This window comes from Panulirus ornatus, chromosome 13, assembly GCF_036320965.1.
Source record: "Panulirus ornatus isolate Po-2019 chromosome 13, ASM3632096v1, whole genome shotgun sequence".
Classification (NCBI taxonomy): Eukaryota; Metazoa; Arthropoda; class Malacostraca; order Decapoda; family Palinuridae; genus Panulirus; species Panulirus ornatus.
Window position 1 is genome coordinate 11868044 of NC_092236.1, and position 23863 is coordinate 11891906.

The following is a 23863-nucleotide window of genomic DNA, read 5'->3' on the forward strand; positions in this document are numbered from 1 at the left end:
TATATATATATATATATATATATATATATATATATATATATATATATATATATATATATATATATTATATACTTTGTCGCTGTCTCCCGCGTTTGCGAGGTAGCGCAAGGAAACAGACGAAAGAAATGGCCCAACCCCCCCCATACACATGTATATACATACGTCCACACACGAAAATATACATACCTACACAGCTTTCCATGGTTTACCCCAGACGCTTCACATAGTTTGTGGAGGAAGACATGTGACAGACTGTTGCTATCGAAGTATAGTATGCACGGAGTACCCAGGTTCCTCCTGCTCTACTGCTGGTGTGAGAACTCCCCCAGGGGGATGGCATTACGATCCTCCAACGACATAGAATTTCCGTCACCTGGTAATGCTAGGGTTACGTCGCCCTGAGGAAGTGAAAGTTAAGCGCCTTGTTTTGACGTCATTGGCAACATGTTTTCACCAAGCGGCGGTATACACAAAATATTGTTGTGTATGTGTGTGGATCAGAGAGAGATGCTCACCTTTTGGATGTCGTGAATTCATAACGCATGTTGATTGTTGCTAGTTCATCGTGCTATTCCCAAGTCTTCACGGTACCTTTTTTTTTTAACGACGGGACGATCCTTGAGGGCGACCATACGACACCCAAACACGTCAAGTGCGATCCTTGAGCGCGACAAGTTGACTATAATACGACAGTACGACACCTGATCACGATGGCACGTTTGGCTCAGCGATACGATGCTTCAAAGACGATTCCGTGACGTGACCCCGGTTCTCAAGGGTTAAGTCAAAGGCCCCCTGCTATCAGACGGACCCAAGATTCCGAGAATCTTGACCTAATTCTTATGAGTTAGGTCAAGGGCGGCAGGGTCATACCCTGATGTTGTTTGGGTTCAGATTGAAATTTGAGTTACATTGCCGTTTTATATTCGCACGCCAGTATGGTCCGGGTAGATGGCACTGGGCTTATGATAAAACACACATCAGGGTCCTGGGAGGTGATGTCCCACGACGCTTGGGACAGTAGATATGATAGAACAGACTTCAGGGTCCTGAAAGGTGATGTCCCACGACGCTTGGGACAGTAGATATGATAAAACACACATCAGGGTCCTGGGAGGTGATGTCCCACCACGCTTGGGACAGTAGATATGGTAGAACAGACTTCAGGGTCCTGAGAGGTGATGTCCCACGACGCTTGGGACAAGAGATATGGTAGAACAGACAACAGTGGTCTTAGGAAATGATGTCCCACGACGTCAGGGACGGTAGATGTGGTAGAACAGACAACAGGTTCCCAGGAGGTTATGTCCTAGGATGTTATGGGACAGTAGATATGGTAGAACAGACTACATTGTCTTGGGAGGTGGTGTCCTATAATATTTCAAGACAGTAGATTACATCCGAGGTCCCTCACCCATCCATTTGCTCTGTACCCCAGGCAGGACAGACACAAACCACGTTAAACACGTACAGTGAGAACGTCTCATGAAACTCGATACTTTTGGGATTGTAACGACGTGGAATGTGGTTACATCATAGCCATCCTCCCACCAGGCGTGTTAGTCAGTCAGTCAGTCCGATCACGTCTCGAGGAAGGTAAATCAGGAACCTCGTTATACACACACACACACACACACACACACTCACACACACACACACACACACACACACACACACACACACACACACACACACACACACGTCTTGCCACGCTCGACCCGCCTTTAACTTTCACTGCCCCAGCCTTGCCACTCCTCCCATCACCAGATCGGGAGGTTATCAGCGAGAGAAAGAGAGAACGTACGATGTGATTTTTGCCAAGACGCATACCGCTGGAAAACCTAGGGCCTGTTTCGAAAAAGGAGACGTGGGAATTACGTGTTGTCCCTGTATTTATGAGTGATATATATGGAGAGTTCGAATGTTTGTGTACTGAGTGACAACTGAGAGAGAGAGAGAGAGAGAGAGAGAGAGAGAGAGAGAGAGAGAGAGAGAGAGAGAGAGAGGCGTAGGGCCATAGGGAGCGGACATTAGCGTGCCGGTCAGCGAACAACATACTCTCCGGCGCTGGTAACTGAATGGTAAGCAAACACGAGAAAGTTCCCTCCGCTGGCTACGGCGCCTCGCGCTACACACACACACACACACACACACACACACACTCCCGCTGCTGGACTTCCTCACACCAGTCGTCATTACCCAACCGTGATTGATGTTAAAAAAAAAAAGATTTTTCCACACGTAATAAGGGAGAGCTGGTGGTGGTGGTGTGTATACTTTCCTCCGCAACTCACAAGTTCCAGGCGTAATTCCGTTAGTCTTGATTGACCATTAACGTGGCTGACTTGATCTGACCTTTCTCTGATACGTTACAATAATTTTTACCTTTCCGCTCCATGATATCGGTCGAACCCTCGGAGGGGAGGAGTGGGTTGGTTTACAGGTCATTACATTCTTATTCACAGATAGAGATCCTTTTGGGAGAATGAACGCGATCATTTCACAGCAAGACGAATCATGCCAGGTATTTCGGAAACTGTCGATTTGTTATATATCGTATATAGGACAAGAGAGCGACTGCATGTAGCATTTGAAGACTTAGAACATACATATGTATAAGGATATGGGACGTTTTACCCATATCATTTCATATCTATAAGGATATGGGACGTTTTACCCATATCGTTTCAGCGATTTACTATATTTACCCATATAACGGGTGCGGAATGTGTGTGTGTGTGTGTGTGTGTGTGTGTGTGTGTGTGAGGACAGAAGCAAACACGCACTAGGCTTGTGGCAGGACCGCCCAGCGCCGTCTGTCAGACGTGCCTCGCGCCGGCGGTCGGTCGGTCGTGGAGTAAAAGTCTGGTGCTCCGGCAGGAGTGAGTGGAGGCGGGCAGTGAAAGTAACCACGGCATCCACATCTCCTCCAGGAAAGTGAGACGGACACGGCGTACTACAGCGACGTTTTACCCCGTGATGGCGTCAGTAACATATCACATAACGCAAATTGAAGGGTGCATGTGTGTGTGTGTGTGTGTGTGTGTGTGTGTGTGTCCAGAACGGCTGGTGGTCGGCCACAAATTACTCGTTAGGAGTGTGTGGCTAGGAGTCACAGGAGCGTCACCAGTTACAGGGGTGGTGAATGTAACTTGGATGTTTATCCCCTACAAGGTTGAGACATGTATTGTGACCACTCTAGTAGTAGTAGTAGTAGTAGTAGTAATAGTAATAGTAGTAGTGATAGCAGCAGCAGGAGCAGCAGTAGTGGTGGTAGCAGCAGTAGCAGCAGTAGTAGTAGTAGTTGCAGGAGTATTATTATTATTATTATTATTATTATTATTATTATTATTAGTAGTAGTAGTAGTAGTAGTAGTAGTAGTAGTAGTTGCATTAGTAGTAGTAGTAGTAGTAGTAGTAGTAGTAGTAGTAGTAGTAGTAGTAGTAGTAGTAGTAGTAGTTGCATTAGTAGTAGTAGTAGTAGTAGTAGTAGTAGTAGTAGTTGCATAAGTAGTAGTAGTAGTAGTAGTAGTAGGAGTAGTAGTAAAGTTTATCGTAAACACTTAGTATATACAAAGACATCTCAGCTCTGACGAGTCATAATATGATCAGCAATTGTTTTAAACTCATTATGAATAAGTAGTATATATGCATGCATGTGTGTGTGTGTGTGTGTGTGTAAAGTGACGTTAATGATCTGAATCCCAGACTGCGGCGTGACGGGACCTCCCCTGCCTGCGGTTACTTCGCGTGTGAAAAAAAATCACCTTCGGCGAGGCCGTCTCGTCGGAGTACTACACTCTCCTCACGGAATCCTCTCACACTAAAGGATGCATATTGTCCCCGCTACTGATTGTAGCGCAGCCTTGGAGGAACCCCCTAGTGAATTAAGGGGTCCTGTAGTTACATAATAGTAAAGATAATGATAATTATGATGATAGATTTTTTTTTTCTCCAAAAGAAGGAACAGAGAGGGGGGCCAGGTGAGGATATTCCTTCAAAGGCCCAGTCCTCTGTTCTTAGCGCTACCTCGCTGATACGGGAACTGGCGAATAGTTTGAAAGAAAGAGAAAGATAATTGAAGATCCTCATATGATCTGGGAAGAGAAAATGTTGAGATAAACGTCCCGATAACTCCAGGAGACTCGGGTTGTAGCGACAGCAACAGCAACAGAGCCAGAAAGTGAAAGCATCATGTTGATCTTGCTAAATATGAACGTTTGACTCATGGCTGCCTGGCTCCCAGGGGGAAAGTCTCGCGCACAGATCGCAAAACAGTGCTCTCCTCCGTAGCTTTCTTGTTCCCGAGAGAGAGAGAGAGAGAGAGAGAGAGAGAGAGAGAGAGAGAGAGAGAGAGAGAGAGAGAGAGAGAAGACTTATATTTGACGTATTTTAACATTTAGCTTCGTCATTGGAAACTATGACAGCGCATTCTGCACTAGATAATGCTTGTGTCAGCGCTCCCAGAGTGGAACGGATGATGGTTGTTCTGGGATGAGGCTGTAAATAAAGAGGTATATGACTGAGGGAGGGGCTGTTGACGGGGGGACGTGCGGTGAGGCAGCGGGGATTGTGAACTTAAAAGTCTTGATATAAGGTGGACTGTTGTTGGCCTGAGCAGGCGGCGGACATGGTGTAGGCTAATGTTACGTACGCTGGCCGTGTTGTTCTGCTGACGTGTGTGTGTGTTTGGAGAGAGAGAGAGAGAGAGAGAGAGAGAGAGAGAGAGAGAGAGAGAGAGAGAGAGAGAGAGAGAGGAATGGTGGTGTGTGTGTGTGTTTGCTGGGAAGGGAGGTGGGCAGAGGTTGGGGTGGTGGTGGGGTTGGGGGGCGTCAGGCGTTACGAGAGCCTACGGCCACACGTGACTGAGAGGATGTGCGGCCGTAAGAAAGTAAAAGTTGCAGGTGTTGATCGATATCCACGGGGGTAGACGACACTCCTCTGAGCGACGACACACAACCACAAGACTTCCTCCTCCACCGTACACACGTGTATCATTATCAAGCCACGCTCAGCTTGGGTTCGACTGATACTTGTACGATAGTGACAGGAGACTTGAGGAAGCAGAGCAGCAGAGGTGGTGTTTTATCTTACCTTTAATTCCCATAGATGACGAACCAAAGTGGCATGACAGCCAGGAATGATGTGTCTATACACATTTTGATTGCGTTGTGTCGCACTGCCTGCACGCACTCCCGACTTTTGAGCTGCTGAATATCCCATTGAAGACATTGTTCTGTAAACTGCTATTACGTCTGAATGAATTTGACATAGAATTAAGATCAAGAGCCTGACAGTGAGGAATAGTTTTTATGCACGTAATTCAGACATACAACGGAGGATAACTGGGCGAGACTTATCATGTTGAGGTCGACCAGTTTTGTCAACGGTTGATCCCGGACCATCTGCCGTTGGCCGACACCACTTCCAGAACACTCTGCTAATGTCGTCCTTCCTTCTTTTACCACACACACACACACACACACACACACACACACACACACACACACACACACACACACACACACACATGAGGTATGTAGAAAGAAGGTTTAAGACGGGAAACTGGTTTATCTTTTTTTTTTAAGTGCATATAAACGTATTTCAGTGAAGTATTAAGGACGTCTGTCCCGTGAAGGAAAGTGAGGCGAGGAAGCTGAGGGAGATGACGTGGAGGTGAAGAGCTCTTGGATGATAGTGGTGTCCATATCGTCAGGGGAAACTTGTACACGGTGATGACACGTCCTCCCAAGACTCGGCTTTTGCAGGGCTCTGGACAAGCTACACCTATATTGTTTCACGAACGAATGAAGACTACATACAAATAGTAATTTGGATCTTAACTATATTACTTGATTTTCATATTCCTTTTACATAAGATCACAGTCAGCCTTTTGAAATCGTAGCTGTGGTTTACTTCTTTGAGAGTTTCGTGAGTTACATCCTAGTTGTTCCGCCAACACACATTTCAGTGGCAAGTTTGTGAGTGAGGGTGGGGGCAATAGTTCAACACAGTGGCAAGTTTGTGAGTGGGAGGGGGCAATAGTTCACTCTTCTGTTACTCTTATAAGAATGAACGGAAATACCTACAGAGGGGAAAGGAGCCCTACATAGGAGCGCCTTGTACTTAGAGTGGCAGTACAGTGATCAAGACCTTGGCGACCCAGGCCAATGTGTGCGAGCGCGGAGACTGCCGCCGAGCCTAACAATAACAAACCCTAACTCCCTTCGGCCGGAGGCTTCCATCCTCTTTCATGTCGTCTTTATCTTCAGTGTCTTTTGCTCCCACGATGCTTTATTGTTTCATCTTCTTTCTCATATGTGTATCGTTCTTCGTTGCCCTATTGACATTAATTTATTGTCTGTGTTTGTTATTTTTTTTCAATGTATTTACTTCGCTAGGGGGTAGCAAGCCTTGGTTGTTTCTCCTGTGTGTCGGTAACAAGAACGCTTGGCAACTGCAGCCACGACTATTGGGGGGTGATGTGAGTTGGTGAGGTAACGCCACCAGTCTGTGGTCGGCACCAGGTTACCGCAGCCCCGCCCCTCCTTCCCTCCTCCTCCTCCTCCTCCACCCTGAACACAACCATTACAAAGCCTGGCGAGGCTGCAATTGTAGGCCCGCATGACACCTGGCACGGTATGCATGTCCTGCAGTTGTACTAAAGTTATGTGAAAGGGAATTGCACTGTCGTAATTTTGGCTCAAATTAGGGATGATTAGTGGGTAAAGTAATATGCATTGTTTATGTTCGTCTTCCGACAGGTAATCACATGTTAATATTCAACATTTAGGTTTTCATTACGAGCGCAGCTTTCCACAGGCTTCTGTTCCCACAGATTTCACTCAACAGTATTGCATTTGTAGCTCAGGGGGACGGTAATATCTCCAGAGGTCCACGCAATTATGGTGCTCACTTATCTATACTGAGTGAACGTTCTGATGCATCATGCAAAATACGAAAGAAAAGAAATAGAATACTCACGTTAGATACTACACAATGTACAGATTTTTTTTTCTCTCTTTTCGACCCCTGTGTTTCAACAACTGAACATCAGGAGTGTGTCAATTAGGCCAGGGCAGTGGTGGCGTTGTGAGCATAGCTTCCCATTGAAGTAACTGTAGAAACAGCTGCCACCACATGGTAGACAGCACCGCTACGTGGTAACGCCTCATTCGAGAAGGGTAGAACGAAAAACGTTGAACCCCGATACTGAGTAAATCAAGAACTCGATACTGAATAAGTCAAAAACATGGTCAGACTGGAAACAGTGTGTCAGTATTAACGCTGTGGAGGATATGTGTTAGCCAAATGGTTTAGGAACTCTGTAGTCGAATTCCACCTTATGGCTTCGGGTCCTGCTCGCGCGGTCTTCGAAAGATGCACGCGCCCCAGGTACAGCCAGCCGTAAACGGTTACCTGGCCCATGTGATTTGGGAACCAAGAGGATGGGATGTTAGTTGCCATCCGCACCTTGCGCACGCATCGACACTGTTGTGCGCAGACCTTGGCAACCTCAGCGCCACACTGCTGGTAGGAGAACTTGGAGAAAGAGAAAAGAAAGTGCAGTGGGTGTCGAAAGAAAGGCCCTGCCGTGGAATTATTTCTTCGGCCTTAAGAGTCAGCCATTCGAGACATTGCAGGGAGAGGTCGCTCAGATACCGTGGTGGAGGTGAGGCTAAAGTCTGGGCGAGTGGTGGTCATCTACGGTCGTTGCTCCTCCGGCCATAGGGGTAGGAAGAACTATGGAGGAGAGGCAACATCCGCCTGTAGCTACCCTCATCCTGTCCTTTGTGCTGGGGAGCCACCTCGGTTATGTAGGTCACCGCAACCCTCTCACCATACCTGGCCACATACCTGACCACATACACGGACACCATACCTGGCCACATACCTGACCACATACACGGACACCATACCTGGCCACAGGCTGGGGTACATACCTAACTATATACATGGACAAAAGCGTGACAGCATAACGTATACAGAGGGTCACATACCCACCACATAAAGTGCCACAAGTAGATAGCTACGTACAGTAACATGTACGTGGCTCTCAGTACGCCCCTCTCATATTACTGCTTTTATTTAATCCATCAACACTTGAGGATAATAATATCACTATGGCCAACTAGTTCTTAGGTGCATAGAGCTGGATGCACAGTCCATCATGTTGTACACATACTTACCAACGTACCACACATATGTTGATGATGAGACATTTCGACCTCATATAGGTTAACTGACAGTTTTCATCGTGATTTTAAAGAATGAGAACGGATGCACAGATGTAGGTCATATACGGTAATCTTAGTGGATAGCAAGTGTCATACATCTCGCAGCTTCTCATCAGTCTTAGCCGTTCAATGACTAGTGTTTACAGATGTTTGTGAGGTCAATGCTGCGCTCAAAATGCGTTTAGAAACCAATCACCATCTTTTCTCGTTGTCTCGAAGGATTGCCTTAAGTGGGCAATCATGATCTCTCTAACTTCTGTTGATGGCAGTTTTGTCAAGACTACCTGGCCATTTGAGGGTATTCGATGGTAGCGTCGGGTCGTGGTTGATCAAGAGGCCGAATTTCAGCGAGCGAAACGGAGGGAGGAGCACCCACTCCACCCGCCCTCGGTGATTTCGACGCCGCCGTGGAAAGTTATCTCTGGTGACCCGCCTTTGTTGTTGTGCTCAGCTCTGCATCGTTCCTCTCCTCAGCACCCTATTTCTCTCTGTTCCACACTCCCTCTGTTATACACCTTCCCACTTTTTTATTTACACCTTTCTGTTTTGCACCCTCAGTTGCTCCAAACGCGCACTCCTGTCTCTCTCTGTTATACACCCTCCCACCGTACAACACTCTGCCTTTGCTCTGTGCCGCTCCTTTTCTACACATTCCTTCTGCTGCACACTTATCCTCTCTTACTATACATCCTCCGTTTATTCTCCACCCTCCCCCTCTCTCTCTTTTTTTTTTCTAAAGCTTTCCCCATTTCTTTCTCTTCTTTGATTTAAATTTTTCGTCTTATTTCCACGGTCGGTCTGCCGGACCAGCTACCCTCCGGCCGACTTTTTAGTACAAGTGTTTGAAGCCAAGTGTGTCAGGTGAGCAGCGGTAGTTCTCTCTGAATATACCGGATGTGGCGGGTAAAAAGTACCTTTCGGTAAAAACTCCTCGTGGAATAATCAATTACTTTCGAAAATGAGACTCAGTCACCTCGTCTAGAATGTATTAAATAGATTTGCCTACCATAACGGGTTTTCTATTAAGATGTCAAGGGCTACAATATACACAAGTTAAGTGAGAAGATTTTCAATTTCGGCCGTTAGCTGGTGGTGGTAGCCAAGCCTTCGTGACCAATCAACACCTCGCAACACTACCTCCTTACCACCGACTGTCAGGCGATGGTTGTTGCTGACTGTAGCAAGGTACTACTCCCTCCTCCGTGTAGATATTACGTGGCATTGTTGTAGAGGGTTGTGCTGTTCGTCGAGTGTGGTTGTGTGGGAGCTGTCGTGTGCAGCTGCCCCACCTTCGAGAGCTGTCCCGTCAGGCATTGAAAAAAATTTCCGTTTAACATCAGCGGGCTGAAAATGATCCTCTTTCTAGATGATAGACTTCGTGGTCGCAGCTGCATTTTACCGCTGAACTGTTGCTTGTTTATCTGTTATCGTAGAAATACAGGAAGTGAGATGGGAGGTAATGATACGGTGTGGCAGGTGATGTTGTTGTGGTTGTGTGGTGCGAGGCAGGCGGTAGGGCGGGAGGGAGGTTCCGCTTCCGTGGTGGTGGTGGCGGCGCCCGACACCCGGGTCCCAAGCTCTTCAGCAGGACACGGGCGGCAGGCGGCGCCGCCTCCGCTGCTCGCGACCTACTTCTCATCGTCTTTGTCCGGCCTGACAGACAACGATCCGCTCGTCGCCGTAATTCTTGTGTGAGTAGCCACAGACCTATGTTATGGGTTTTATATATATATATATATATATATATATATATATATATATATATATATATATATATATATATATTATCCCTGGGGATAGGGGAGAAAGAATACTTCCCACGTATTCCCTGCTTGTCGTAGAAGGCGACTAAAAGGGGAGGGAGCGGGGGGCTGGAAATCCTCCCCTCTCGTTTTTTTTTTTTTTCTTCCAAAAGAAGGAACAGAGGGGGCCAGGTGAGGATATTCCAAAAAAGGCCCAGTCCTCTGTTCCTAACGCTACCTCGCTAACGCGGGAAATGGCGAATAGTTTAAAAGAAAAGAAAAGATATATATATATATATATATATATATATATATATATATATATATATATATATATATATATATATATTTTATCCCTGGGGATAGGGGAGAAAGAATACTTCCCACGTTTTCCCTGCGTGTCGTAGAAGGCGACTAAAAGGGGAGGGAGCGGGTGGCTGGAAATCCTCCCCTCTCGTTTTTTTTTTTTTCTAATTTTCCAAAAGAAGGAACAGAGAAGGGGGCCAGGTGAGGATATTCCCTCAAAGGCCCAGTCCTCTGTTCTTAAAGCTACTTCGCTGATGCGGGAAATGGCGAATAGTATGAAAGAAAAGAAGAATATATATTCCCACGCATAACAAAAACTTCTTGGGAAAGATTAGGAGATACTTAAAACTTGCACAGTCGTATACAGTTAGTATGATATAGATTGGAAATTAAACCATTTACCAAGTGCTTTTTACACGTGTATGTATGTCCGTAGCATGACGCATGTGTATCCGTCTTGACAAAGTATGATGGTATACACCCAGCTGGAGCACCAGCTTGGGAAGCTGGAAGTGATAACAGCAAACAAACATACGGGACAACACCAGCAGCCTTACGTATGTTGCAGGCCGCGCAACGCCCACACAAGACCTCTCTGACCCTGCTGGTCACAATTGCCTTCTTCCCCCACTCTCAACGTTGCCCATTATTTGTCACCAGTTCCCTGTTTATATAACTTATTATCATTCGTTCTGTTGAGGCCGAGTTCCTGCGAGCTATTGTGTGTTCTGTGTCCTCTGCCCACGGGAATGGGTAGTTCTTAGGAGTCTCTGCTCTCGCGGGTGATCATCGAAATCAGACGATAAACCCACTCCATTAGCGTGCTGCCCCGCCGTAACTAATGTCCTAATGATGATTATCGTTGTGGGTGCGTGACCGGTAACTCAGGATCATTACCTGGGACGTACATGTTGACGGGATGGATTATAGTGTGTCACCCGGGGCCGTCCATCATCGTACCCGGTGATGGCTGTGGAGTGAGGGGTAGCGGACCGATAGGCGGTACTCTAGTACATGAGTGTTGTGTTACAGAGTCGTCTGGTGGCATGTACTGCGATTGGTTACACACGCACACACACACACACATTTGTCCTGTGCTTAGTGGATATACGAAGTTGTGAACGATGTATGCCATCCACAACCCCTACCTTGTGGTCAGGGTGACTGACAGTCCTCATCCCCCAACCCATCACCCCCAAAGCTTTTGTGGGGTGGCTGTCGGCCTTCATCTCCCACCCCACCTAGCGGTCAGGGTGTCTTGCAGCCCTCATCTCCCACCCCCCTACTGCACCCTGCGGTCAGGGCGACTGTCGGTCCTCATCTCCCCACTCCCACACGTTCGCTGGCTGGCTGCCGTAAGTGAAAGCGAACCACCCCTTCCCCCCATCTCCCCCCCCCCCCCACACACACACACACAAACCTCGTCACAAGGAAATGAATCACACGCGAAAGACATACTCTCGTATGTGTGATGTGGTCATACCGCCCACTCAGCACGACAGATGTTCCCAGTGAACGATATGTAAACACGATGGAGATAACGTCATTCGTAGAAGCCACGATACCTCGAGCAATACTTTCATGTAATGACCCACGTTGGAGTTTCTTGTCTGGCGCCACTACGGGGCTGGCCGGCCGACCATGGGCGAGTGTGTAACACAGAGGCAGATCACTAAAGTTCCAGGCGATGACAGGGTGTCTCGCCGAAGTAAACTACGTGTGTTTGTGCAGACCTTAAAGGACCATCTCCGCAGATGTCACTAATCCGATCATGGGGCAGGTGATACGTGGGATCTTTGGGGTACTTCACGATATATATATATTCCTATGAGTCCACGGGAAAAATGAAACACGATAAGTTCCCAAGTGCACTTTCGTGTAATAATCGCATCATCAGGGGAGACACAAGAGAGAAATATAACAGTCACTTGATATACATCGAAGAGACGAAGCTAGGACGCCATTTGGTAAACATCGTTCACAACTTCGTATATACACTAAGCACAAGACAAATGTGTGTGTGTGTGTGTGTGTGTGTGTGTGTGTGTGTGTGTGTGTGTGTGTGTGTGTGTAACCAATCGTAGTACATGTCACATGTTTACCAAATGGCGTCCTAGCTTCGTCTCTTCGATGTATATCAAGTGACTCTTATATTTCTCTCTTGTGTCTCCCCTGATGATGTGATGTGTGTGTGTGTGTGTGTGTAACCAATCGTAGTACATGTCACATGTTTACCAAATGGCGTCCTAGCTTCGTCTCTTCGATGTATATCAAGTGACTCTTATATTTCTCTCTTGTGTCTCCCCTGATGATGTGATTATTACACGAAAGTGCACTTGGGAACTTATCGTGTTTCATTTTCCCCGTGGACTCATAGAAATATCTTGATCACGCGCAAAATTGGGATCCTTTCCAATATATATATATATATATAACAGGGCAAAATATACAGAGGGTCTATGGAACATTTCATAGTACAGATCAGTAATTGGATCACGTACTTGATATGGCACTGTTTGGGGCATAGCTATAGTGATGGTAGTGCGGATCAGTCTTGTGTGATTATAAAGAGTCGAAAGTTGACACCACAGACGGACAGAGAACTGTGGCAGACTTACTCAGGACTCTGTTATGTCCTGATTGATGAGACGGTGGTACATCCTAAATGACTATAAGTCATATGTCCTCATACGTCTTTCTGATATGTGTTTACAGTGTGAAAGATTGTACATGGTACTTGACACAGACAGCCTGAATAAATGAGGAGAGAGGTCCATGTCCTCACTAACACAGGGTGATATCCTGAGCCGGTGGAGACTATTGTATCTTGATAGCTTTAGGTTGTCATACTGTAACTGTCCCAGAAAAATAGCATATTCAGTCATCCCAGATGACGTGAGACACACCCTGTATCCCGGATGACAGGAACAGATGGCCTGTCGAAAGTTAAAAAAAAGAATAAAAAAGATAGATAAATAACATGATTAGATTAGCAAACAAAAGGGATATGATAGCTGACAGGACTGGCGCCTGGGAGACAGCTTAGGGAAATTACATTAAATCCACAGGGAGCCAAATTCTTTACCCTTATCTAGAAACGAGTGAAAGTACTTAAGGGAAAGACATCAGCTACATCCTTCGGGAAAGAGACGAGGCCCAAAATGCTAACCTAGAGGGGTAGCGACACGTTCGAACCTCCAAGGGCAATGAATGGTTTAGCACAGGGTCATGCGGAGGAGAACGTCCTTGAGCAGTTTAATGTCTTCGGGATGTTGGTAAGAACCGATGATCCTGCGGCAAATCACCGCCACCTTTGCCTTCAGTGTCTCCTATATTACGATGGTGATCACTTGTCTTGTACATAACGAACGCAGTAATACATTATCAGGTTTTATGTAAGGAATAAACTAGACAGATGCACTAAGACAGTGCTGGTAGTGTTTTACATGGAGTAGCTTACGATGGTGATCACTTGTACATAACGAACGCAGTAATACATTATCAAGTCTTATGTAAGGAATAAACTAGATAGATACACTGAGACAGTGCTGGTAGTGTTTTATATGGAGTATGGGACAAGAGATGTTTATCAATACGCTTGCATCATTTGTTTAACTGTCTGTTCTGGTAATAGATGATATTAAGTTGACCAAAATCTCCCATTGTCTAATTTCACCAGCCTCGTTCATTATTTCGAGACAAAGTTTGGTCACATTCTGTCAGAGTATTTTGTTGAGATTTTGAACTGCTTCGTAGAATTCAGTCCCCAAAATGAACAGAAAATAGCCATTTTGTAAGTCTCATGCACTTAAGTGTCTGCTGTGGTCATTTAATTCAGTCGTCGCAATCAAATCACATCATATTTCTTTGACATGTTACCCCGGAGTGGTTTCCGTTGGTTACTTCAGAGACGGGTAATGGGTTACTGAGACCGTGTGGAAGGAAATGTGTGTTTAAAACACTACTTTTGAGAATCTACTTACCTCATTACGCCGCTTTGACATCCATTGAATAGTGCCTGAAGTTGGTTGGTTATTTTGCTGGCTTTGTGGCCAAAGTGCTACGAGAGGCCACTTGGCCATGCATCCTCGTATGAATTCATTGATTATAAACAGACGATGAAACATCCTCGCCAAAGGTGACTTGCTACCCGCTGTGTAAACACAGGCGGGCGGGGTCCGGTAAGGCTAGTGAGTCACATGTGGAACTCCTCGCCTTCTAAGAATTTTATCCATCTGTCTACAAACAGCTGACGTCCATGAGTAAACACCGAACGTTAAGTCTCCATTGTTTGATCGAGATTTGATATTTGAATTAGATATGGTATCGAAAATTTCTTCACGCTCGTTGCTTCCCGAGTTGTGAAGAATGTCGCTTGGTACTTATGTTACAAGCAGTAGTGCAACCAGTCGTCTTGGCCTGACTGATTGGTCTCGCTGACTTGTGGATGTAGTTCATAATTTACTTCTGATATGAAATTTGAGGGTCTGTCGATAAGGTAGGGGTGAAATGCTATCAGTTGTGCACACACTAACATGCATCAACAAACCTGTTTCTAGGATACATACACTATGGCTGAAATACGGGGCCTCAAGCCTATTAGTAACGGCCGTTCAAAATGCAGACAGACTAGTTTTTGACCAATCGCCCTCATTCTGAGACATTGATTGCTGTGTTGTGAATACGTCGTCTTATGAGAATTGTCTAATATCTGTTAGTCTACCCATTTATGTCTCGTGGAAAGTAGGGAATGTGTTGATATACAAATCTTTTACAAACTGATGTCTCTGGGCAGTCGACTGGGAGCCGGTCAAGGATCAACACAGGGAATGAGGAGAGATACCTCGCTTCTTATTAAAACCAGCACTTCGTCGGTCAGGTTAGTCGAGTTTTTAATCCACAGGCACTTACCATTTTTTTTTTCTCTCCTCCAGAATCTCAACATTAGTGGTCAATATTTGACCTCAAACATGACTCGTAGGTAAAGCTAGGTAAGAAAGGATGGCATTAGAACGAAGAATTTGCTTGATGCTTCGTTGTTTATGCCTCATATTCTACAGACTAGGAGCGTAGTAGTTCATATCATATGAAGTATGTAAACCGTTCAAATGAAATTTCAGTTTCGGAAGTTACTTACACGACTGTATGTGCTGAAACAGAAAGCTGTAATTTTTCATGGTGACGCATGCCTCTTCAGTGCATGGTACCAAATACAGGGCTACATAACGCGTATGGTTTTGAATTCTATAAACCTAGACCTAAAGGTTTTCAAGAATATTCCATTAGTGATTACAGCAACGTTGACGAAGGCCTTTATTGGCAGCCAATAGGTCAGACAAACAAATTACCAACCTGTGTAGTATAGCAAACGCGAACGTAGGTCATACGGTGGTTATCATATCCTTAATGCCAGGCGGTAACCATAATTGAAATGTTGGCGAAATGAGGGGATGAGTCTGCCCTTACCCCCATTTGGGTCGTGTTTCAGATTACATCCAGCCTATCCTTCGCCCGAGAATTCCCCATTTAGACTCGTAAAGCGTAAGAAAGACTCAACTTCAGTTATATCTGAAACCAGAAGTTGGATATATCTGAAATTACCCTAAATCCAGTATTTTTGTGTGTAAGATGTCAAAAGATGATAAAGAAAACGATTTGGTCACACGTCTGGCGAACCGTTAAACATATTTAGGATGCTCTGCACCGAGAGGGAATCTTGAATGACAGGTAACGGCAAACGTGTTGTTGAATTCATCTGGACTACATTCTCGGATGAGCCGAGCATACACATCGTTGTCTTTTGCCCAATGGCAACTCCACTGTTAGCTGAGGACTTTGGTTGATAGTAATAACAGGAGGTGAAGATTCGTCACTTACCTTTGCTACGCTTCCTGAAGAGAGGTAGGAAGAACCAGCAGCTTTAGGATCCCCCGTATATCAGACGTCGCTCGTATCTGTGAGCTTCACACTGCAAATTGTATAACTGTATGTATAGGCGACTGTAACTTCCGTATGGAGTTGAGGAGTGCTGGCTGCGTGCAGGCAAGGGAGGGGGTTTACAAGGGCAGGGGGATGTTGTGGTGGTCCGTAACGGGACAAGTCACGAGGTGGTGGTGGTGACACCAGCAGCGTAGTACAATAGGTTGGTCTTGGGGGCGGGGAGCGACGGGAGCGTCTGGTGACGTGAGTCAGGCACAACTGTGTTAATTCAAGCTCTTATTCTAGTGCTATTAGAATAGCCTTCAGGGTATGTTGACGATAATCGAAGAAAAATTTTTATAGAGTGATTTATATGTACTAATACTTGAAGAAAAAAAAAATCCCTTTGCTCACAATCCAGAGAAAGTTTATGCGAGTGGTTTATTGGAGGTGGGAGCGAGAGCGCGGGATAGTACGTAGCAGCAACCGGAGAGACGCTCTCGCTTTGGCTGTGGGAGAACCACTGGTGAGCACTTCCCTCGCCTGGCCCGGCCCGCCTCGCCCGCCCAGCGAAAGTTTCACATATCGCCCGGCCAGCTTCCACCACTACCACCCACCCACCACTGCCGGGGGCCTCGATCCTCTCACTTAAATCACCGGTTCCTTCCTTTTGTAAACAAAGATCCCTCCAGCTCTGCCGACTCGGACCATCTTTCTGCTATGGGCAGTCCCTCCCTTCGATCAGCCGGGGTAACCACTTGAAGAAAAAGTTGAAGAAATCCCCGTTCAGCAGCTTACCCCTGTAACCATAGAGCCCGTCCCATTAACTCGGTTTCCTTCTGCTCCATGACACCGAGTGTCTTAATTTGGAGCCAAACAATGGCTGCAGTAAGCGACAAAGCCTATTTTTGGTACATCAGGAAGCGCTCGATTAATGAGCGTGCTTGTGTTTGTTTTGGATACGAGTTTGTTCACTTTCTTTGGACTCGCGAGAACTGGTGGTGGTGGTGGTTGGGGGGAGGTTGTTGTGTTACCGCTGGCAGTTCATTGGCTTGTGGTCTGGTGATCAGCGTGGGATAAGTCGGTAAAGGGAAAAGTAACAGTAACAGCTGCAATTGGCGCTCGCTGATGGTTCTGGCAGCTTACACTCGCGTTGGCTGGTGGGTACAGCTGGAGTACGTACCTGCCTGGAGTACTGGGTACAGCTGGAGTACGTACCTGCTTGGATTAGTGGGTGCAGCAGGGTACGTACCTGCCTGGTCTACTAGGTACAGTTATGGTGCGGTTACAGTTATGGTACAGTTATGGTCTGCTTGGTACAGCAGAGTACGTACCTGCGTGGTTTAGTAGGTATATCTGTGGTATGTACCTGTCTGGTCTAATGGTTACAGCTAAGGTACGTTTGTACCTACTTGGCTCTTCTGGATACAGCATGGGTACGCACTAGCATAGTCTGGTGGATACAGCTAGGGTACGTACTCGCATTGCCTTGTGGGTACAGCTAGGGTACATACCTACAGAATCGGGTGGGGGGTGCAGCTAGGGTACGTACCTTCGTGGTCTAATGAATACGTACCTGCGTACCTGGGTGTCTGTAGGGTACATCCTTTGTTGTCTGGCGTGTACAATTGGGATAATTTCATGTAAGTCGAGAAAACAAAGCCACAGCTCATGAGTTTGTTGTCACACTGTCCTTCTTCGCAGGTGGAGCAACACTGCCGGTCACAGGGTCAATATTAATTACGTGTTGTGTATCAGGATTTCAAAATTCTATCGCAGCAGTTATGGCTTTATTACTGGAAGTCGTTACATAGCCTATGGGCGGTGTTGTTACGTTTGCCATTCTTAGATTACGTATAGTTCTCTAGAAAATCACTAGTAGAAATTCAGAGACATTCGTACGTGGAGAAGTGTAGTAGAAACAGGATAAAGTCCCGGATCTCCAGAAGAGCATTTACTTTCCAGTAAGGCGAGCCCGCCCCTAATACCAAGTAAGTACACGTTCTGGAAAAGGGGAAGAAGTAAAAGTGAATTCCCTTTTGAAATTGTATACTTACGTGGAGGTAGAAGCAGTCAAAAAGTAGAAGTGCTTGGGTGAAAGCAAATTCCGTGGTAATTTACTTAAGTAGAGTAACGAATTCCGTTATACTTACGTGAAGATAGAAGCAAGCAAAAAGTAGAAGTGCTTGAGTGAAAGCAGATTCCGTGGTAATTTGCCTAAGTAGAATAACGAAGTATTGTTGCTTCGTTATTTTCCACTGCTGTAGCAGTGACTTGGTATCATGATCTTGTTCGGTTCTTTCGTAGATATTGATACATTGAAGAGTTTACAGGTCATTGTGGCTGTATTGGTTCTTAATTATTGGATGGTTTTGAGTATTTAGTCGACTGATGGCGTGAGGATAATTCAAGGTGTGTATGGTTAGATGCCCGTGTGTCTCGTTGTGTGTGTGTGTGTGTGTGTGTGTGTGTGTGTGTGTGTCGGATACATCAGCGTGAGTGCTGGTCACGTTGCTTTCTGTATTACCCGTCGACTTCTAAGTTTTGATATGCATTGAGCACGACGCTACGTAGGCTCTTGTGGACGACGGGAAGTGAGAGGCTACGTGCTCTTCAGATAAACCAAGCACATATATATGCAAGAATTAAACTGATGTTACCATCCTGTAAGTCCAAGGAATGCCATGATGTCGGTGATGGGTGTGTATGTTACCATCCTGTAAATCCAGGAAGGCCATGTTCTTAGGTGATGGGTGTGTATAACTTTATCCTACTCTCTAGTGGAAGAGAAGATCAACATTCGTATAGCCTGGGACGACCTGGGCCACACAGGAGGAGAGTGGAGGAGTTATAACGACTGCGCAGAAGAGTGTAACATCATGAATGATAGATCGCATAAACCTCTCATTTTTTTTATCACTCTCTCCCCTCCGTGAATTTACGTAGATTGCAGAGAATTGTCAAAGTGAATTACGATGGGGAGCGAAAAAGAATGCGAAGTTCGTCGGAGTCTTATAAGACAAGCCCGGCCGGTTAGCCTGTGACGGCGTGTGTACTGACTGGGGTGGTTCTGCACGCGTTCAGAATCTAAGTATTGGGGAGTGGTGGCCCATCACGTCTCTTATCGCCCTGCTCTACTTGCAGCCAAGTCTTCCTCCTCACTCGAGAAGTTACTTCACGTGCAGTTTTCGCCACCGTGCAAGGGGCATCGCCGGCATAGTCAGCAGTTAGATCTTTGCTAGGCGTCTTAGTAGTGTTTTTTCTTTATGCTTCCGGGTCAGCTTGGTTGTCCATGGCGTCAATATCTTGTCTGTAGACTCACAGTATCCTCGGGTGTGTAATATAATGTCCGTTTGGATCAGGGAAAACCTCCATGCTTCAAAGGGGGTATAGGGGTTACCTGTGTGTCACAGCTAGGCTATACTCGCCGCAAGTAAAAACGATTAAACTAAAGTGAAATAGTCATACTCGTGTTATTGGGATGTGTGTAGAGAACTACGTGGAATATTCCCCATGGAATATACTGTACTTTTCTAATTGATTTCACTTTAGTCGTGTTAAACCAGAGGATGCGGAAGTCACCGCGGTAAACACTGAGAGGGTGACATAAACAGGAGTGGACGGCCCCAGGCAGGTGTGCCCACAGTGGCCAGATGTGAAGCAACAAAGCTACCTGATGCTCGCCAGCGGTGGAACACCGGCGACTGAGTTATGCAAGTCAGGAGACGTTCGCCGGCGATGGCCAGCGAAAGTGGTGACTGTGCGCGTTCACTCTCGAACAACATTTAGGGTCTACACCCTACACTTCCCTTCCCGGCGCTGGAAATGTAGTCTTAAGTAACATCCCGCGCGTGAAAGTCCGCCGGCCGACGCTGCAGGGGAACTGGCTAGGCTGGCGACGTGTTGCTCTCGGCGTTGCTAACCTCCAACACTGCCAGAGGATCAGCGGATCCTGTCTGTATACTGCGGTAAACCGAGGCACGGATGGTCCACCTGCCGTAACATAAACACGGCTAAAGACCAAGTGGACCCTATGAGTTTACCTGTAGACAGGCAGGCTGTAAATTACAGCCACGCGGGCTTTATCCTAGAGGAGAGTGATAGGTCGTCCTGCAGTTAATGAATTCATGTACAGTAACGAATCTAATGGAAGAATTCGACTTGTGTGTTTGTGTGGTTCACGTTTCATGGCATTTGATGTAATTATCGTCACTGCTTGATACTGGTCTCAGAATTCATAGTTTCGTCGTTTAGTACATTTCAATCATCCACTGTTCTTGTATAAGTACTTTTGTACATCTTTACCAATAAGTTTCTTGCGTGACTGAATGTTAGGGCATTTTTTTTCCATCTTTCGAAGCGCTGTTGGCTATTGACGCATCTTACTGTTTTGATAACTTGAGTTATGTGAATATCACCCCTCACTCTTCTCTCTCTCTTCCATGATGAACAAATTCAAGGCCTGTAACCTCTCAGTACAACTTAGCTCTTTTGATTTAGTTGCCATCTTTGTTGTCCTTCCTCCTAGACCTTCTGTGTTGATACTCTGTACTTCTTTAACACACACTCTAGACCCTCCCTGTAAATCTTTTTTTTTTGTACTTCTTTGATGTACACTGTAATTTCCTGCTCTGCGCCGGAGCTGGTCGGCGAGAGGACGCATCTACTCGTTTGTCTAAAACAAAACCCTCATAGAAATATGAATATCCATGTTCTCTCTCTCTCTCTCTTGCGCGCGCTTTGGTCGCGTCTCACTTCAGAAGTTGTCGTTCATATGTTTTCTGATGATCCATTCCGGTGTTTGAAAGACGTTCCCTCTCCTTGAGAGAGTCAGGTCTGTCATTCAAGCGCAACTTCGACTACTTTTTTTTCTTTTCATCATTATTACGTAAGTCAAACGAACGAACGTACCCACACTCTTCTTCATCACGTAGGGAGAAAGTTTGTGAAGACCCTCTGCCTTATATGTGAATAGTATTAGTATATTAAGGGGAGAGAGTTTCACATTGGTTTTGCCCCCCGTGTCTTAAACTCGTATTCTTTGGTCAGGACAAAAATAAGAAGGTTAGTCATTGTATATAACAGTACTGTAGATGTCTTGTTTGAATAGTTTGCTTTTTTATTGGCATTGCGTTTCGATATTTATGGTCTTATCGTGTTCATAGTGTTAAAGAGGGTGTGGATGTGTCTGATTGTAGAGAGAGAATGGTAGATGTTCAAGTAGTTTGGGATTGTAAACGTTCCATTTTCTTTGAATGAGGTTTTCAAAGCATGGCATATCATTCGGGATGTTGGAGGGTATACTATTGTAAGTTATATTTCTCACGATCATACTTACTAGAGTATTTCCACGACTATTTGTATTTGTTTTCGATTTGTCAAAATGCATGACCCGCCTAGTTACGATTCTCAAAATCGTAACACCTTCAGGTGTTCAAGATGATTTTTAGACCATTTACTCTTTCACAAAATATATGATCCGTTTAAAATAAGGTGTGTGTGTGTGTGTGTGTGTGTGTGTGTGTGTGTGTGTGTGTGTGTGTGTGTGTGTGTGTACGTTACCATTATCTGTGTGTTACAGAGAGAGAGAGAGGTTTACACTAGTGTTGCCCCATCTAATAATCTTGTATTTTGTACCACGTAGCCCTGACTGTATAGGCTCTTTTAAGTGGATGTATGTGTGTTTGTGTTGCTCTGTCATGAATTAAGGTAAGACAGCCTACGTATACATGAGTAATAAAGGCCATATTGTTGAACCATGTGACCACATAGACCTATGTTAAATCTTAATGTTATAGCTTTGGAATTATCAGTAGCAATAGCCTAACTGTGATGTGCCTAACACGATGTTTTGATAAGAATTAGTTGGACTCCTAATATCCTTAGTACTAAGTGATATTAGTGAGTGAAAGTTTTGAGTAAGAGGAAGAACTATCATAGGCAATGCTGGGAACAATGAATGGTGTGAAGAAGAATGAGGATTACCATAGTTATTGCTGGAAACAAAGCATAATACACGTTTTCTTTGGTCGGTGTGAGTCACAGAAACTTATAATGGACTAACTTATATATTTTGATTTTTTGGACTGGCGCCTTAATGGACGTTTCTTGATGAATGAACACAATAACATAGTGTATTCCATAGTGTTCATACATATCAGGTTTAAGTAGTGTATTTTATAATGTTCATGCATATCTGTAAAAGTTGTAGATGACGGACGCGCGGGAAAAAGAGAGAATATAACGATTTTGTTGATAGTGGAGTTCTTATTATGTGTATAGCGCATATAGTGTGTGGCATTTTGGGTGTAGCACATCTAACTCCATCAATATTACGTTTGCGTAAAGTGGCAGGGCTTTAGATTAGAGAGAAATTCTTCTGTAAAAGAATAGTTGAGAGTGTAAGATATGCATTGGTTCAAATCTTGCCAATTGTAAACGAACAGGAAGGACGCCTGTTGAGAGATAGACTTCAAACACCGCGAAAATTATGAGGTATATCAACAGACTCGTTTGCATTGTCGGTTGTGTTGTGCCTAGTGCTACACACAGGGAGACAATTGGAAAACAGTGGTTTCTTTTGGAAATATTTTGTTATTGCAGAAATGTATTTTGTATAGTATAAGTTTGCAGTACATATGTGGCACAGTGGACTTTATATCTATATCTATATCTATCTATCTATCTATCTATCTATCTGTCTGTCTGTCTGTCTGTCTGTCTGTCTGTCTGTCTATCTATCTATCTATCTATCTATCTATCTATCTATCTATCTATCTATATATATATATATATATATATATATATATATATATATATATATATATATATATATATATATATATGTGTCGGAGGTGGAGGGAACGAGGAGAAGAGGGAGACCAAATTGGAGGTGGAAAGATGGAGTGAAAAGGATTTTGTGTGATCGGGGCCTGAACATGCAGGAGGGTGAAAGGAGGGCAAGGAATAGAGTGAATTGGAGCGATGTGGTATACAGGGGTTGACGTGCTGTCAGTGGATTGAATCAAGGCATGGAAGCGTCCGGGGTAAACCATGGAAAGCTGTGTAGGTATGTATATTTGCGTGTGTGGACGTGTGTATGTACATGTGTATGGGGGGGGGGGGGGGGTTGGGCCATTTCTTTCGTCTGTTTCCTTGCGCTACCTCGCAACCGCGGGAGACAGCGACGAGGTATAAAAAAAAAAAAAAAAAATATGTGTGTGTGTGTGTGTGTGTGTGTGTGGGTGTATGTGTGTGTGTATGTGTGTGTGTGTGTGTGTGTGTGTGTGTGTGTGTGTCCAATCTTTGTTATTGGATAACTGGATTATGGAAGCTGGCAATAGGCAAACCTGGTGTCAGCGTGCAATATTTTACTTTCCCTGTGTCTAAAACGAGGTTACACGATTCGTACTTTTCTTTGTTACCGAGTTACTGATCGTAGGACTGAGAGCTGGGGAAATGTACATTACGGTGATGGTTTCGAGTGTGGGGTGGATGTAGATTTGCCCGTAATAGTTAAAGTAAAGGTCCGTTAAGGTAAGGTCATCAAGGATCAGGTCAGAGGGAAGGCCATACCATAGATTGAGGGGTTGCGCCGTCATGTGTAAGGGTTTGCGACGCCGTTGCGCTCAAGGGTCGTGTCATCGTGTTCCAAGGTC

The 23863-nt window shown here is 45.2% G+C and overlaps 1 protein-coding gene across 2 annotated transcripts in view; it reads right to left on the reverse strand.

Moving 5' to 3' along the window:
• The window catches only part of LOC139752756 (uncharacterized), a 112653-nt gene extending 95940 nt beyond the window's left edge, over nt 1-16713 (reverse strand). Inside the window, exons 1-2 of one of the 2 annotated variants that reach the window (XM_071668637.1) lie at nt 16620-16696; nt 16164-16461 (exon numbers count right to left, since the gene is read on the reverse strand). The gene's annotated coding sequence lies outside the window, so the exon portion shown is untranslated. Of the gene's footprint in view, nt 1-16163 lie in introns of both variants that reach the window. The other variant, XM_071668639.1, reaches the window with a different exon arrangement.
• Between the last annotated feature and the right edge of the window lie 7150 nt (nt 16714-23863).